We start from the raw sequence: 16647 nt of genomic DNA on the forward strand, positions 1-16647 counted from the left end.
GGTAGCATACGTTATTTTTGTTGACATCACCCTTGAGGTGAATATGTTGGGAGGCAAAACTATAAGTCCCTATCTTTCTGTGTGTCCGATTGAAATGGTTTTCTCATGTGTATGCGGTGAGTGTTAGCAATCATAGAAGACTAAATGATGGTTGAGTATGTGGACTTGCCTAAAGGCTCCGATACGTGACCCTTCCTGAAAAGATAGTGCTGAATTGTAGTTGCAAAGTTGACTAAGAACATAGTTTGTTGGTTTCTAATAGAGTTTATGCTTCATACTTCGATAATGTGATGAATTGTCACTTATTGATGAGAAGTTTATGATAAAAGTCTTATGTTTAAGTTTGTTGCTGTTATAATAATCAACATGATGCTTCCATGTCCATATTTTGTTTTTATCGTCACCTCTCTCTCTAAGCATCTGGACATGTTTTCGATTTCGGTTTTCGCTTGAGGACAAGCGAGGTCTAAGCTTGGGGGAGTTGATACGTCCATTTTGCATCATGTTTTCCTACTGTCATTTATGATGTTTTTATGCATAATAATGCTTTTTGAAGTAATTCTAATGCCTTATCTCTCATAATTTGCAAGGTACACACAAAGAGGGAGAATTCCGGCAGCTGTGAATCTAGACCTGGAAAACCTACGTCATGCTACCTAGTCTGGACAACTCCAAACAAGCTGAAACTTTATGGAGAACTTTTATGGAATATATGAAGAATATTGCAGCAAATAAGTACCAGAGGGGAGCCACCAGGTGGGCACAAACCACCTGGGCACGCCAGGGAGCCCACGTGCGCCCTGGTGGGTTGTGCTCACCCAGGCCCACCTCCGGTGCCCATCTTCTGGTATATAAGTCATTTTGACCTAGAAAATATAAGGAGAGGACTTTAGGGATTTAGCGCCACCGTCTTGAGGCAGAACTTGGGCAGGAGCACTTTTGCCCTCCGGCGGAGCAATTCCGCCGGGGGAACTTCCCTCCCGAAGGGGGAAATCATCGTCATCATCATCACCAACAACTATCCCATCTTGGGGAGGGAAATATCCATCAAAACCTTCAACATCACCATCTCATCTCAAACCCTAGTTCATCTCTTGTGTTCAATCTTGTTACAGGTGCTTGTGGGTGACTAGTAGTGTTGATTACATCTTGGAGTTGATTACTATATGGTTTATTTGGTGGAAGATTATATGTTCAGATCCATTATGCTATTTAATACCCCTTTGATCTTGAGCATGTTTATCACTTGTGAGTAGTTACTTTTGTTCTTGATGTCACCGAAGAAATCATGTTGCAAGGAATCATGTGAACATGATATGTGTTCCATATTTTGTTAGTATGTATGTTGTGATTCCCTTAGTGGTGTCATGTGAACGTCGACTACATGACACTTCACCATATTTGGGCCTAAGGGAATGCATTGTGGAGTAGTTATTAGATGATGGGTTGCGAGAGTGACAGAAGCTTAAACCCTGGTTTATGCGCTATTCCGTAAGGGGCCGATTGGATCCAAAAGTTTAATGTTGTGGTTAGGATTTATCCTTAATACTTTTCTTGTAGTTGCGGATGCTTGCGAGGGGGTTAATCATAAGTAGGAGGTTTTTTCAAGTAAGAACAGCACCTAAGCACCGGTCCACCCACATATCAAATTATCAAAGTAGTGAACACGAATCGAATCAACATGATGAAAGTGACTAGATGAAATTCCCTTGTACCCTCAAGAACGCTTTGCTTACTATAAGAGACCATTTTGGCCTGTCCTTTGCCTCAAAAGGATTGGGCTACCTTGCTACACTTTTGTTACTATTATCATTACTTGGTAATTACCAAATATCTTGCTATCAAACTACTCTGTTACTTACAATTTCAGCACTTGCAGTCATTACCTTGCTGGAAACCACTTGTCATTTCCTTCTGCTCCTCGTTGGGTTTGACACTAATACCTATCGAAAACAGCTACAATGGATCCCCTATACTTTTGGGTCATCAGTGCTATACACAAGGTTTTAAACCCCTTTCTGTGATGGCATTTGGAACCGCCGTGAAGTGAGTGTGGGCGATAGGGGGTCCTACCCACACGACCCAGAAACCGTCGGGGATAGGCCGTCCTGGCACACAGGCTAGGGAAAAATGAGCTCGTGTGCGATCAGGCGAGGCATCGAAGCCCAATTGTTTCCGTTCGTATGTACATCCCACACGGTGAATCCCAAAAAAAACTGTTCGTATGTATATCACACATAGTCAATCCAAGGAATACGTTTCCGTTCTTATGTACATCCCACACAGTCAATCCAGGGAAAAAGTTTCCATTCGTATGTACATCCCACATAGTCAATCCAGGGAAAACGTTTCCGTTCGTATGTACATCCCACACAGGTTTATGTATAGGCTCGTATGTGATAGGTGTAACTATCACACATGCTCTGCCTTGGTATACCGTTTGCTTCTATGAACTACATCACACACGATTTGATGAAGAAAACGGTGTGGCATTGGGCTATCCATCACAATCGCTTTTACTACTAGAACCGTTTGGAAAGTTCCATGACACATCTAGAAGGTTCATTAGTTTACAATTAATAATTCCAGTATTACGCAAATTCACATTTCGTATCGAACAACCATTTGCCAATTTCATATTAGGCACATAAATATATTTTAACATCACAGTACGGTAGCTACCTGAAAACAACATAGTACAACATATAGCTAGTTCGACTTCATAAGAACAATATTAGAACAATATATTCATTTCTCTAATCAAGATCATCCAGGATCGTCTTATCAACCTCTGCTTTTAGTTCAGTAAGACCTGTTTTGCACTGGCCAACTGGGAAAGTGCCTCCTCCTTCGCCAACACCATCTTAGCAAAGTTTGATTTAAAAAATCTGAGCTCATACTCCACCTTCCTCCTTTTATCCCGCATCTTAAAATATTCTTCAGCATTGACAACACTTTCTCTAAGCCTATCTCTGTTCTCTTCGTCATATATGCTCCAGAGTTTTGCTAGGCACATATTCAAAGACTGTGGCCACTCTTGATCAACCCACTCCAAGTAAGAACACTTCTATTCATCCTATAATATTTAAAACTAGATCAGTAACAATTGTAGGGGAATGGGTTTATAGCAACATAGAAAATCATCAATACTTATTTTGAAAAACTGAAGAAACAGGTTAATTATGACGTATCTTCTCAAAAAGATCAATGTGCAAATGAATTAATTGCTACTGAGACAACAACCAAATTCTTAAGCATCAGGAGCTATAATTAACTACAACAATGGTACAAGTTCTTACTCATGTACCAAAAGTAACAAATTGAACATTTTATGAGGGAGGTAAATATAACTGCAACAACATAGCGACAGTGTTTGAATGACAATAAATTGATACTAATAGGTGTTTACATGCACAAATTTAGTAACATAGTAGCAATAGCACTAAGGCCGTCCACTATGTAGGCCAAAATCGGTGTAAAGACAACTATTGCTACATCACGCACCGGTGCCATGCACTAGCGAGCCAATGCAGTGGAAAAAAATCAAGGACCCGGACTCCGAAGCACCTAGTTGCTCCGATGCCCAGTTCCTTCGTGCCATAAATATTTAGTATTTTACTGCTTGGCTGCTCGGATGTGTGGACCAAAGTTGGTTGCACAAACTATTGAAGCGGTGCCAAATAATTTTCTAATGGCACTATTGATGAGATGGGAACATTTTTAGATACTAGGTACAAACTGTGACACTGTCTTAGGATGTGTTTGGTTGAAGGTGTGGTATGAATGAGTTGGGACCGTGACATTGTATGAGTCACATCTAACAAATGATTTGTAACAACGAAAGAGGGTCTAACCTTCTCAAATTGACCGCTGGGTTAAAATCCTTCATTCCAAGTCATAGCCCGAGAGAGAGAGAGTGAGAGAGAGAGAGAGAGAGAAGAGAGGCATACCCGGGTGGTGAAGGAGTCATCGTCGGAGGAGGAACCACTATAGAGGTCATTGAAGAAGACCATGGTGCCCCGGTGGTAGAATGCGAGACGACGAGAGTGAGAAAGCAAGCGAGGAAGCAGCTTAGCTTAGGAAGGAAGGAAGTAAGGAAGGAGGAAATAGGGGAAATGTAACTTGTGGTCAGGGGGAAAAGGGGATGGGGAAGGGGGGAGGGGGCGGGGTAGATATTTTGGCGGTAGGCCAAAAATATCGAAATGTGGAGGGAAACTTTGCGCGTGGTGCCGCCGGACACCATTCACTTTGAACGATTGTGTGCATCACAAACGATTCTTCTGCTTTACGCGCATGGGATGAGTTTGATAATTCAAATTTTGGTGGGAATTTCCTCGGGTATATCATTGCATAATTTAACATCGCTTGCTAATTTGGCCACACAAAAGAGCGTACAACACACAGACCACACTTACTGAATCGAGCAATTTTAGTAATTAAACAGAGTCAGTTGACATAAACATTGCTCTAACAACAGACCAACCTTAAAAAGAAAGCCTAAGTACGCATAATTTTAACACATCCGCCGCCGCGCCGGCCTATGCATCGCTGGTGTGAGATGAGACATCGATGACTTGTCCTGGCGAAATGCCGCCGTTGGTGGACTCCGCGTCCCCCTGCTGCAATCAACCGCGTCCTCGTCCTCATCCTCGGCGCCGCCCTCAAGGTTGTAGAACTCGTAGGAGTGGCTGCGCCAGAGCTCGCGTTGGTACTCCACCCCCGATTCCTCGATGTACAGACTCGTCTCTACCTCGACCTCGGCCACGCACAACTCCTCCTGCCGGCGCTCCTCGGTCTCCGCCGCCTCCTGCATCTCCAGCTCCCGCTCGGCGATCTCATGAGGAAGCAGGTGCTCCATGGCCACCATCGTCTTTTCAGACATGAGTTGCATGCTGGATTCCAAGGTGGCCTGGAATATCTTGGCGTGTGCATCCTCGATCTTGGTGTGGATGGCCTTGACCCGGGCCAGGGCGACATCCGCGGCACGGACGGCAGCTCGAGCGCTCTCGGCGTTTGCAGTTGCCATTGCAGCAGCAGCTGCAGCCGTCTCGGCTGCTGCAGCTGCCCTGTCGGCTGCCGCACACACCCTCCTGGTGGATGCGGCTGCGATCAATGTGGATGCGGCGGCACTCTCGGTGCAGGCGGCCACGCTCTCGGCGCAGGCGGTGGTGCTTGGGGAGGACGCGACCATCGTACGGGCCTTCATGAAGCGTTTCCACGGCCTCATCTTTGCAAGAAGGGGGTGCGTGAATGGGGATTAGTATTTGTGGATTCAGGGGTTGCCGGCACTGGAGCAGACGAGTCGGCGAAGCTTAAGGAGGAGGACTTAAATAGACCCAGAAATTTCCATTGCAAATGGTTCCAACAAAAAAATTGTGTGTGATGTTGTGGATATTTTTTATTAGCTGTGAAAGACGAATTTGGAGTCAAGTGGCAACGGATGGTGTTTTAAATGTACTAGAAAAATTTAGTACTAATACAACTGTCATGTCAAATTTTGGAAAATTTCAGGGGTCATTTGACCTTTTAAGACATTTAAGTGATTTCCTAGCCATTTAATGACCATAATTCAAAGTTGAACTACATGTACATGTAACAACTAACCATAACGGTTTGAAAGTAATATTTTGTGTACTTGTGTGCGATTTAATTCCATGTGCAGTAAATTGGAAGGAATTTTCAAACATATTGGTATAACGGCTATGACACAATTAAGCATGGAGTGCCATGGCATTTAAATTCCAAAAAATTTTAAAAATCTGAAACACATGAAACCTCGCTTGATGTAATGTCATGCCACCAAGATGATGTGGTAAAAAATTTGGCATGTTTGACAAAAGTTTGGACACACACCCCTCACAAACAGGAGCAACTTACTAGAAGGCTTGTGGTACCGAGAGGGAATAATGCATGTTTGATGACGAACGGGAGATAGCTTCCTCTTACGGCCTTCAATTTTTTTCTACGTTTAACATGCACTAATACAACTGTCATGCGAAAATTTGGAAAATTTCAGGGGTCATTTGAGCTTTTAAAGACATTTAAGTGACTTTCTAAACATTTAATGACCGTAATTCAAATTTGAACTACATCTGCATGCAACGGCTAACCATAACAGTTTGAAAAATCATATTTGTGTACTTGTGTGCGAGTTATTCCATGTGTAGTAAATTAGAAGGAATTTTCAAACATATTGGTCTCACAGCATGGACACATGCATGGAGTGCAATGGCATTTTAATTCCAAAAAATTGAAAAATGATCAGAAAACATGAAACCTTGCTTGATGTAATTTCATGCCACCAAGATGATGTGGTAAAAAAATTGGCCTGTTTGACGAAAGTTTGGGAACACACAACCCTCACAAACTGGAGCAACTCACTAGAAGGCTCGTGGTTCCGAGAGGGAACAATGCATGTTTGATGACGAACGGGAGATAGCTTCCTCTTATGGCCTTCAATTTTTTTCTATGTTTAACGTGCACTACTACAACTGTCATGTGAAAATTTGGAATTCTAGGGATCATTTGTCCTTTTAAAGACATTTAAGTGATTTTCTAGCCATTTAACGACCATAATTCAAATTTGAACTACATCTACATGCAACGGCTAACCATAACAGTTTGAAAAATCTTACTTTTGTGTACTTGTGGGCGAGTTAAAAAATCACCAGACGATGTAAATATCTGGTGTTCAAAAAGTAAAATGTAAAGATCTGGCAAGACTACCACCCCCCACATGATTGGCACTCTATTTCGCGGCACGAGGTTTGGTAGGTGAGTGGCGGGGGTTATTAATCAGACACGGTTCTGTATTGAAAACCCTTAGCTAATAAATTCACACACGTATTTTGCTGCGGGAATCATGTGTAATTCAAACTACAGTACTCGGAAATTCCTGCGACCGGCGTGTGTACTGTTTCCGTCGATCTAGATTCCGGCCGCCAATAAATACTACCTTGCTCACGTCATCCCGCCTACATTCTCATCTACATTCTCCCCTTGATCGCCCTCTTTCTCTCTCAAATCTCTGCCATGGCGCCACTGGTCTGGCCATGCGCCGACGAGGAGTCGCCCCCCCCCCCCCCGCGAGGACGCTCACTCGAAGAGCAATGACAAGGACACCTACGCACCATCAAACGAGGTTATGTCGGACTGTTGGGGCATGTAGCATGCAATTCCAAAAAAAATCCTACGATCACGCAAGATCTATCTAGGAGATGCATAGCAACGATAGGGGAATAGTGTGTCCATGTACCCTCGTAGACCGAAAGTGGAAGCGTTAGTTTAATGCAGTTGATGTAGTCGAACATCTTCATGATCCAACCGATCAAGTACCGAACGTACAACACCTCCGAGTTCAGCACACGTTTAGCTCAATGACATCCCTCGAATTCTTGATCTAGCAAAGTGTCGAGGTTGAGTTTTGTCAGCACGACGGCGTGGTGATGGTGATAGTGACGTGATCTGCGCAGGGCTTTGCCTAAGCACTACGACAATATGATCGGAGGAGTAAATGGTGGAGGGGGCACCGCAAAGGGCTAAGAAATAATTAATGTTCTTTGGGGTGCCCCCCTACCCCCGTATATAAAGGAGGAGAGGGGAGGAGGCCGGCCCTAGGGGCGCACCAAGTGGGGGGGGGACCCACTAGGACTCCTAGTCCTAGTCGGCCCCCTTCCTTCCTTTCGGAGGGGGAAAGGGGAAGGAGAGGGAGAGGGAGAAGGAAAGGGGGCCGTGCACCCTCCCCTTGTCCAATTAAGACTCCCATGGGGGGGCGCCACCCTTTGTGGGCTGCCCTCTCTCTCCCCTATGGCCCAAGTTTGCCCATTACTTTCCTCGGGGGGTTCTGGTAACCCCTCGGTACTCTGATAAATATCCAAAACACTCAGAAACCATTTCAGTGTGCGAATACCATCGTCCAATATATCAATCTTTACCTCTCGACCATTTCGAGACTCCTTGTCATGTCTGTGATCTCATCCGAGACTTCGAACAATCTTCAGTCACCAAAACACATAACTCATAATACAAATCGTCATCGAACGTTAAGCGTGCGGACCCTACGGGTTCGAGAACTATGTAGACATGACCGAGACACATCTCTGATCAATAACCAACAACGAAACTTGAATGCTCATATTGATTCCAACATATTCTACGAAGATCTTTGTCGCTCAAACCGCAATCACAACATACGTTATTCCCTTTGTCATCGGTATGCTACTTGCCGGAGCTTCGGTCGTCGATATCCTCATACCTAGTTCAATATTGTTACCGGCAAGTCTCTTTACTCGTTCCGTAATGCATCATCCCGTAACTAACTCATTAGTCACATTGATTGCAAGGCTTATCATGATGTGCATTACCGAGAGGGCCCAGAGATACCTCTCCGATACTCGGAGTGACAAATCCTAATGTCGATCTATGACAACCCAACAAACACCTTCGGAGACACCTGTAGATCATCTTTATAACCACCCAGTTACGTTGTGACGTTTGATAGCACACAAGGTGTTCCTCCAGCATTCAGGAGTTGCATAATCTCATAGTCAAAGGAATATGTATAAGTCATGGAGAAAGCAATAGCAATAAAACTTAATGATAATTATTCTAAGCTAATGGGTGGGTCTTGTCCATCACATCATTCTCCTAATGATGTGATCTCGTTCATCAAATGACAACACATGTCTATGGTCAGGAAACTTAACCATCTTTGATTAACGAGCTAGTCAAGTAGAGGCATACTAGGGACACTTTGTTTTGTCTATGTATTCACACAAGTATCAAGTTTCCGGTTTATACACTTCTAGCATGAATAATAAACATTTATCATGATATAAGGAAATAACAACTTTATTATTGCCTCTAGGGCATATTTCCTTTAGTCTCCCACTTGCACTAGATTCAATAATCTAGATTACATTGTAATGATTCTAACACCCTTGGAGTCTTGGTGCTGATCATGTTTGGTCGTGGAAGAGGCTTAGTCAACGGGTCTGCAACATTTAGATCCGTACGTATTTTGCAAATGTCTCTCTCCTTCCTTGACTTGATCGTGGATGGAGTTGAAGCATCTCTTGATGTGTTTGGTTCTCTTGTGAAATCTGGATTCCTTTGCTAATGCAATTGCTCCAGTATTGTCACAAAAGATTTTCATTGGACCCGATGCACTAGGTATTACACCTAGATCAGATATGGACTCCTTCATCCAAACTCCTTCATTTGCTGCTGCCAAACCAGCTATGTACTCCTCTTCACACGTAGATCCCGTCATGACGCTTTGCTTGGAACTGCACCAACTGACAGCTCCACCATTCAATATAAATACATATCCGTTTTCTGACTTAGAGTCATCCGGATCAGTGTTAAAGCTAGCATCAACGTAACCATTTACGACAAGCTATTTGTCACCTCCATAAACGAGAAACATATCCTTAGTCCTTTTCAGGTATTTCAGGATGTTCTTGACCGCTGTCCAGTGATCCACTCCTGGATTACTTTGGTACCTCCTTGCTAAACTTATAGCAAGGCACACATCAGGTATGGTACACAACATTGCATACATGATAGAACCTATGGCTAAGGCATAGGGAATGACTTTCATTTTCTCTCTATCTTCTACAGTGGTCGAGCATTGAGTATGACTCAATTTCACACCTTGTAACACAGGCAAGAAGCCTTTCTTTGACTGATCCATTTTGAACTTCTTCAAAACTTTATCAAGGTATGTGCTTTGTGAAAGTCCAATTAAGAATCTTGATCTATCTCTGTAGATCTTGATGCCCAATATATAAGCAGCTTCACTGAGGTCTTTCATTGAAAAATTCTTATTCAATTATCCTTTTATGCTATCCAGAAATTCTGTATCGTTTCCAATCAACAATATGTCATCCACATATAATATTAGAAATGCTACAGAGCTCCCACTCACTTTGTTGTAAATATAGGCTTCTCCAAAAGTCTGTATAAAACCATATGCTTTGATCACACTATCAAAGCATATATTCCAACTCCAAGATGCTTGCACTAGTCCATAAATGGATCGCTGGAGCTTGCACACTTTGTTAGCACCTTTAGGATCGACAAAACCTTCTGGTTGCATCATATACAACTCTTTTTTAAGAAATCCATTAAGGAAAGCAGTTTTGACGTCCATTTGCCAAATTTCATAATCATAAAATGCGGCAATTGCTAACATGATTTGGACAGACTTAAGCATCTCTACTGGTGAGAAGGTCTCATCATAGTCAACTCCTTGAACTTGTCGAAAACCTTCCGCAACAAATCGAGCTTTGTAGACAGTAACATTACCATCAGCGTCAATCTTCTTCTTGAAGATCCATTTATTCTTTATGGCTTGCTGATCATCAGGCAAGTCAATCAAAGTCCATACTTTGTTCTCATACATGGATCCCATCTCGGATTTCATGGCTTCCTAATAGTTCGTAGGTTCATCATGGTCTAGTAACTTGACTTCCAGAACATGATTACCGTACCACTCTGGTGCGAACATACTCTGGTTGACCTACGAGGTTTGGTAGTAACTTGATCTGAAGTTTCATGATCATCATCTTTAGCTTCCTCACTAATTGGTGTAGTGTGACGACCCGAGACCAACGCTCCAGATGCCTTCCATGTTTTGCGTGACCGATGTGTGTTTATTTGTTTGTTGCATTTCATCATCGCAACTTTCGTGTTGCATCAGCACTCTGTTGCCATCCTTTTTTTCAAAACTTGCATTCGTTTGTAGTCGCCGCTCCTTCCTTGTCTCTGTTGATCCCTTCTCAGATCAATCGGACTGCTCTCTTCTCTCTTGTCTTCTCCGTGGCCTTTTGTCAAACCCCTCGCGTGCATGTCCGTTAACTTCCCCGAACCCGACCCACTCAGTCGTCACCGTTGGGTCCGGATCATCCCCAAACATCCTTAAAATATTTTCGTTTTATTTATTGGACTCCCTACTCTATTTTTCTCAACCGCCCGATTTCGATCCGAGGGTCTGAATCTACCCTGAACTCCCCCTCTTTCCTTATATAAGAGACTCCTATTCTAAATTTGGACAAACCTTAAAATCTAGGAGATGTGTCCCGACGCCCGCCACCGCCTTCCCAATCCCCCTTGGGATCTCCCCCTGCCCGATCCACCAACCAGCCACCGCCACCCTCTCCCTTGTTTTCCCCACCGAGCCAATCCCAGGGCACCAGCCTCATGTCCCTCGCCCGAGGCTCCCGCAACCACCTCCTTTCCCGACCTCGCCGTCGACCCCACTGTTGCCGGCGAGCAGCAGCAACCCTGAGTCCCCAGCCTCGCATCGCGTTGAGCGTGACCGCCGCGCCTCGTCCACGGATACAAGCCTGGCCTCCTCGTGCCCTCCTTCCTCCCATTCTTCTTCTCTCTCTGCCCTAACCTATCTCTTCCTCATGTTCCCTTGCAGGAGCACCACACCATGACCACCGTCTCGTGCCGTCGGACCTCGCCTAGTCTTCGCCCCGTGCTCGATCCATCCATCCCCAATGCCTGCTACCTCCTTCCTGCTCGGATCCGGCAAGTTCCGAGCCGAGACACCACCATTCCCTTGCCGCCTCCCTCCCTACACCATGCGTCGCTGTGCCCGTCCTCGTCTTCTCCAGTTAGTGCACCTTAGGAGCCGACCATGGATGCCCAAATTACCATGTTTCCTCCCCGAGCTCCAAGTCCCCGCACCGCTGACCCTGTTGATGCGTCGCCGTCGGTCAGCAAGCCCCCCCCCCCCTCTGCTACCTCTTGAGCATGCATTGGTTTTTCCCTTGAAGAGGAAAGGGTGATGTAGCAAAGTAGCGTAAGTATTTCCCTCAGTTTTTGAGAACCAAGGTATCAATCCAATAGGAGGCCACACGCAAGTCCCTCGTACCTACACAAACAAATAAGAACCTTGCAACCAACGCGATAAAGAGGTTGTCAATCCCTTCACGGTCACTTGCAAAAGTGAGATCTGTTAGAGATGATAAAATAATATTTTTGGTATTTTTATGATAAAGATTAAAAGTAAAGATTGCAAAATAAACGGTGCCAGAAATAACTTGTTGACGGGAGATTAATATAATGGAGAATTGACCCGAGGGCATAGGTTTCACTAGTGGCTTCTCTCAAGATATCATAAGTATTACGGTGGGTGAACAAATTACTGTCGACCAACTGATAGAAAAGCGAATAATTATGAGAATGTCTAGGCATGATCATGTATATAGGCATCACGTCCGTGACAAGTAGACCGACACCTGCCTGCATCTACTACTGTTACTCCACACACCGACCGCTATCCAGCATGCATCTAGAGTATTATGTTCATAAGAACAGAGTAACGCATTGGTAAGATGACATGATGTAGAGGGATAAACTCAAGCAATATGAAATAAACCCCATCTTTTTATCCTCGATGGCAACAATACAATACGTGTCATTTCCCTTTTTGTCACTGGGATCAAGCAAGGCAAGATTGAACCCAAAGCTAAGCACTTCTCCCATTGCAAGAAAGATCAATCTAGTAGGCCAAACCAAACTGATAATTCGAAGAGACTTGCAAAGATAACAAATCATACATAAAAGAACTAAGAGGAGATTCAAATATTGTTCATAGATCATCTTGATCATAAGCCCACAATTCATCGGATCTCGACAAACACACCGCAAAAAGAGTTACATCGAATAGATCTCCAAGAAGATCGAGGAGAACTTTGTATTGAGATCCAAAGAGAGAGAAGAAGCCATCTAGCTAATAACTATCGACCTGAAGGTCTGAGGTAAACTACTCACACATCATCGAAGAGGCTATGGTGTTGATGTAGAAGCCCTCCATGATCGATGCCCCCTCCAGCGGAGCGCCGGAAAGGCCCCAAGATGGGATCTCACGGGTACAGAAGGTTGCGGCGGTGGAAATAGGGTTTCGTGGTGCTCCTAGATGTTTTCAGGGTATATGAGTATATATAGGCGAAGGAAGTCGGTCAGGAGAGCCACGAGGGGCCCACGAGGGTGGGGGCGCGCCCAGGGGGGCAGGCACGCCTCCCTGCCTCGTGGCCTCCTTGGTTGTTTCTTGACGTCCACTCCAAGTCCTCTGGATCACGTTTGTTCCAAAAATCACGCTCCTGAAGGTTTCATTCCGTTTGGACTCCGTTTGATATTCCTTTTCCGTGAAACACTGAAATATGCAAAAAAACAATTTGCACTGGGCCTTGGGTTAATTGGTTAGTCCCAAAAATAATATAAAAGTGTATAATAAAGCCCATTAAGCATCCAAAACAGAATATATAATAGCATGGAACAATAAAAAATTATAGATACGTTGGAGACGTATCAAGCATCCCCAAGCTTTATTCCTGCTCGTCCTTGAGTAGGTAAATGATAAAAAATAGAATTTTTGATGTGGAATGCTTTCTAGCATATTCTTCAATGTAATTTTCTTTATTGTGGCATGAATGTTTAGATCCAAAAGATTCAAGATAAAAGTTTAATGCTGACATAAAAATAATAATACTTCAAGCATGCTAACCAAGCAATTATGTCTTATCAAAATAACATAGCCAAAGAAAGCTTATCCCTACAAAATCATATAGTTTGGCCATGCTTCATTTTCGTCACGCAAAATGCTCTCACCATGCACAACCCTGATGACAAGCCAAGCAATTGTTTCATAGTTAGCCTTTTCAAACTCTTTCAACTTTTACACAATATATGAGCGCGAGCCATGGACCTAGCACTATGGGTGGAATAGAATATAATGATTGAGGTTGTGTGAGAAGACAAAAAGGAGAAAGTCTCACATTGACGCGGCTAATCAATGGGCTATGGAGATGCCCACCGATTGATGTCAATGCAAGGAGTAGGGATTGCCATGCAACTGATGCACTAGAGTTACAAATATATGAAAGCTCATCAAAGAAACTAAGTGGGCGTGCATCCAACTTGCTTGCTCAAGAAGACCTAGGGCATTTGAGGAAGACCATCATTGGAATATACAAGCCAAGTTCTATAATGAAAAATTCCCACTAGTATATGAAAGTGACAAAATAAGAGACTCTCTATCATGAAGATCATGGTGCTACTTTGAAGCACAAGTGTGGAAAAAGGATAGTAACATTGTCCCTTCTCTCTTTATCTCTCATTTTTTTATTTGGGCCTTCTTTTTTTTCTTGGCCTCTTTTTTTTCTTCCCCCCTTTTTTCGTTCGGAGTCTCATCCCGACTTTTGGGGGAATCATAATCTCCATCATCCTTTCCTCACATGGGACAATGCTCTAATGATGATCATCACACTTTTATTTACTTACAACTCAAGAATTACAACTCGATACTTAGAACAAAATATGGCTCTATGTGAATTCCTCCGGCGGTGTACCGGGATATGCGATGAATCAAGAGTGACATGTATGAAAAATTAAGCATGGTGGCTTTTCCACAAATACGATGTCAACTACATGATCATGCAAGGCAATATGACAATGATGATGCGTGTCATAATAAACAGAATGGTGGAAATTTGCATGGCAATATATCTCGGAATGGCTATGGAAATGCCATAATAGGTAGGTACGGTGGCTGTTTTGAGGAAGATATAAGGAGGCTTATGTGTGATAGAGCGTATCATATCATGGGGTTTGGATGCACCAGCGAAGTTTGCACCAACTCACAAGGTGAGAAAGGGCAATGCACGGTACCGAGGAGGCTAGCAATGATGGAAGGGTGAGAGTGCATATAATCCATGGACTCAACATTAGTCATAAATAACTCACATACTTATTGCCAAAATCTACAAGTCATCAAAGCCAAGCACTATGCGCATGCTCCTAGGGGGATAGATTGGTAGGAAAAGACCATCGCTCGTCCCCGACCGCCACTCATAAGGAAAGCAATCAAAGAACACCTCATGCTTCAAATTTGTCACACAACGTTTACCATACGTGGATGCTACGGGACTTGCAAACTTCAACACAAGTATTTCTCAATTTCAAAATTTCTCAACTATGATACCTCTAATATTACCACCTTTATATCTCAAAACAACTATCAAGTATCAAACTTCTTTTAGTATTTAATGCACTTTCAGGTTTTTATCTTTGATGCCTATCATATTAGGACTAATTTTATAACCAAAGAAAATTACCATGCTGTTCTAAACGACTCTCAAAATAATATAAGTGAAGCATGAGAGATCAATTATTTCCATAAAATAGAACCACCGCCGTGCTCTAAAATATATAAGCGAAGCACTAGAGCAAAATTATCCAACTCAAAACATATAAGTGAAGCACATAGAGTATTCTAATGAATTCCGATTCATGTGTCTCTCTCTCAAAAGGTGTGTACAGCAAGGATGATTGTGGTACACTAAAAAACAAAGACTCAAATCATACAAGTCGCTCCAAGCAAAACACATACCATGTGGTGAATAAAAATATAGCTCCAAGTAAAGTTACCGATGGACGAAGACAAAAGAGGGGATGCATTCCGGGGCATCCCCAAGCTTAGGCTTTTGGTTGTCCTTGGATTTCACCTTGGAGTGCCTTGGGCATCCCCAAGCTTAGGCTCTTGCCACTCCTTGTTCCATAATCCATCAAATCTTTACCCAAAACTTGAAAACTTCACAACACAAAACTTAACAGAAAATCTCATGAGCTCCGTTAGCGAAAGAAAACAAAACACCACTTCAAGGTACTGTAATTAACTCATTCTTTATTTATATTGGTGTTAAACCTACTGTATTCCAACTTTTCTATGGTTCATAAACTCCATTACTAGCCATAGATTCATCAAAATAAGCAAACAACACACGAAAAATAGAATCTGTCAAAAACAGAACAGTCTGTAGTAATCTGTATCAAACGCAAACTTCTAGAACTCCAAAAATTCTAAAATAAATTACTGGACGTGAGGAATTTATCTATTAATCATCTGCAAAAATAATCAACCTAATAGCACTCTCCAGCAAAAAATGGCAGCAAATCTTGTGAGCGCTAAAGTTTCTGTTTTTTACAGCAAGATCGCAAAGACATTCCCCAAGTCTTCCCAAAGGTTCTACTTGGCACAAACACTAATTAAAAGCATAAAACTACATCCAAACAGAATCAAAAAGCAAGAAACAAAAATAAAATTGGGTTGCCTCCCAACAAGCGTTGTCGTTTAACGCCCCTAGCTAGGCATAAAGGCAAGGATAGATCTAGGTATTACCATCTTTGGTATGCAATCCATATGTAGCTCTCATGATAGATTCATAAGGTAATTTTCTAGGAAAGTGTTCCATGCCTTTCCTTAATGGAAATTGGAATCTAATATTCCCTTCTTTCATATCAATATTTGCACCAATCATTCTAAGGAAAGGTCTACCAAGAATAATAGGACATGAAGGATTGCAATCTATATGAAGGACAATGAAATCTATGGGCACATAATTCCTATTTGCAACAATAAGAACATCATTAATTCTTCCCATAGGTTTCTTAATGGTGGAATCCGCAAGATGCAAGTTTAAAGAACAATCATCAAATTCACAGAAACCTAGCAAATAACACAAGGTTTTAGGAATCGTGGAAACACTAGCACCCAAATCACACAAAGAATAGCGTTCATGATCTTTAATTTTAATTTTAATAGTAGGGTCCCACTCATCATAAAGTTTTCTAGGG

Source organism: Triticum aestivum, chromosome 7A, assembly GCF_018294505.1.
Source record: "Triticum aestivum cultivar Chinese Spring chromosome 7A, IWGSC CS RefSeq v2.1, whole genome shotgun sequence".
NCBI classification, from domain to species: Eukaryota; Viridiplantae; Streptophyta; class Magnoliopsida; order Poales; family Poaceae; genus Triticum; species Triticum aestivum.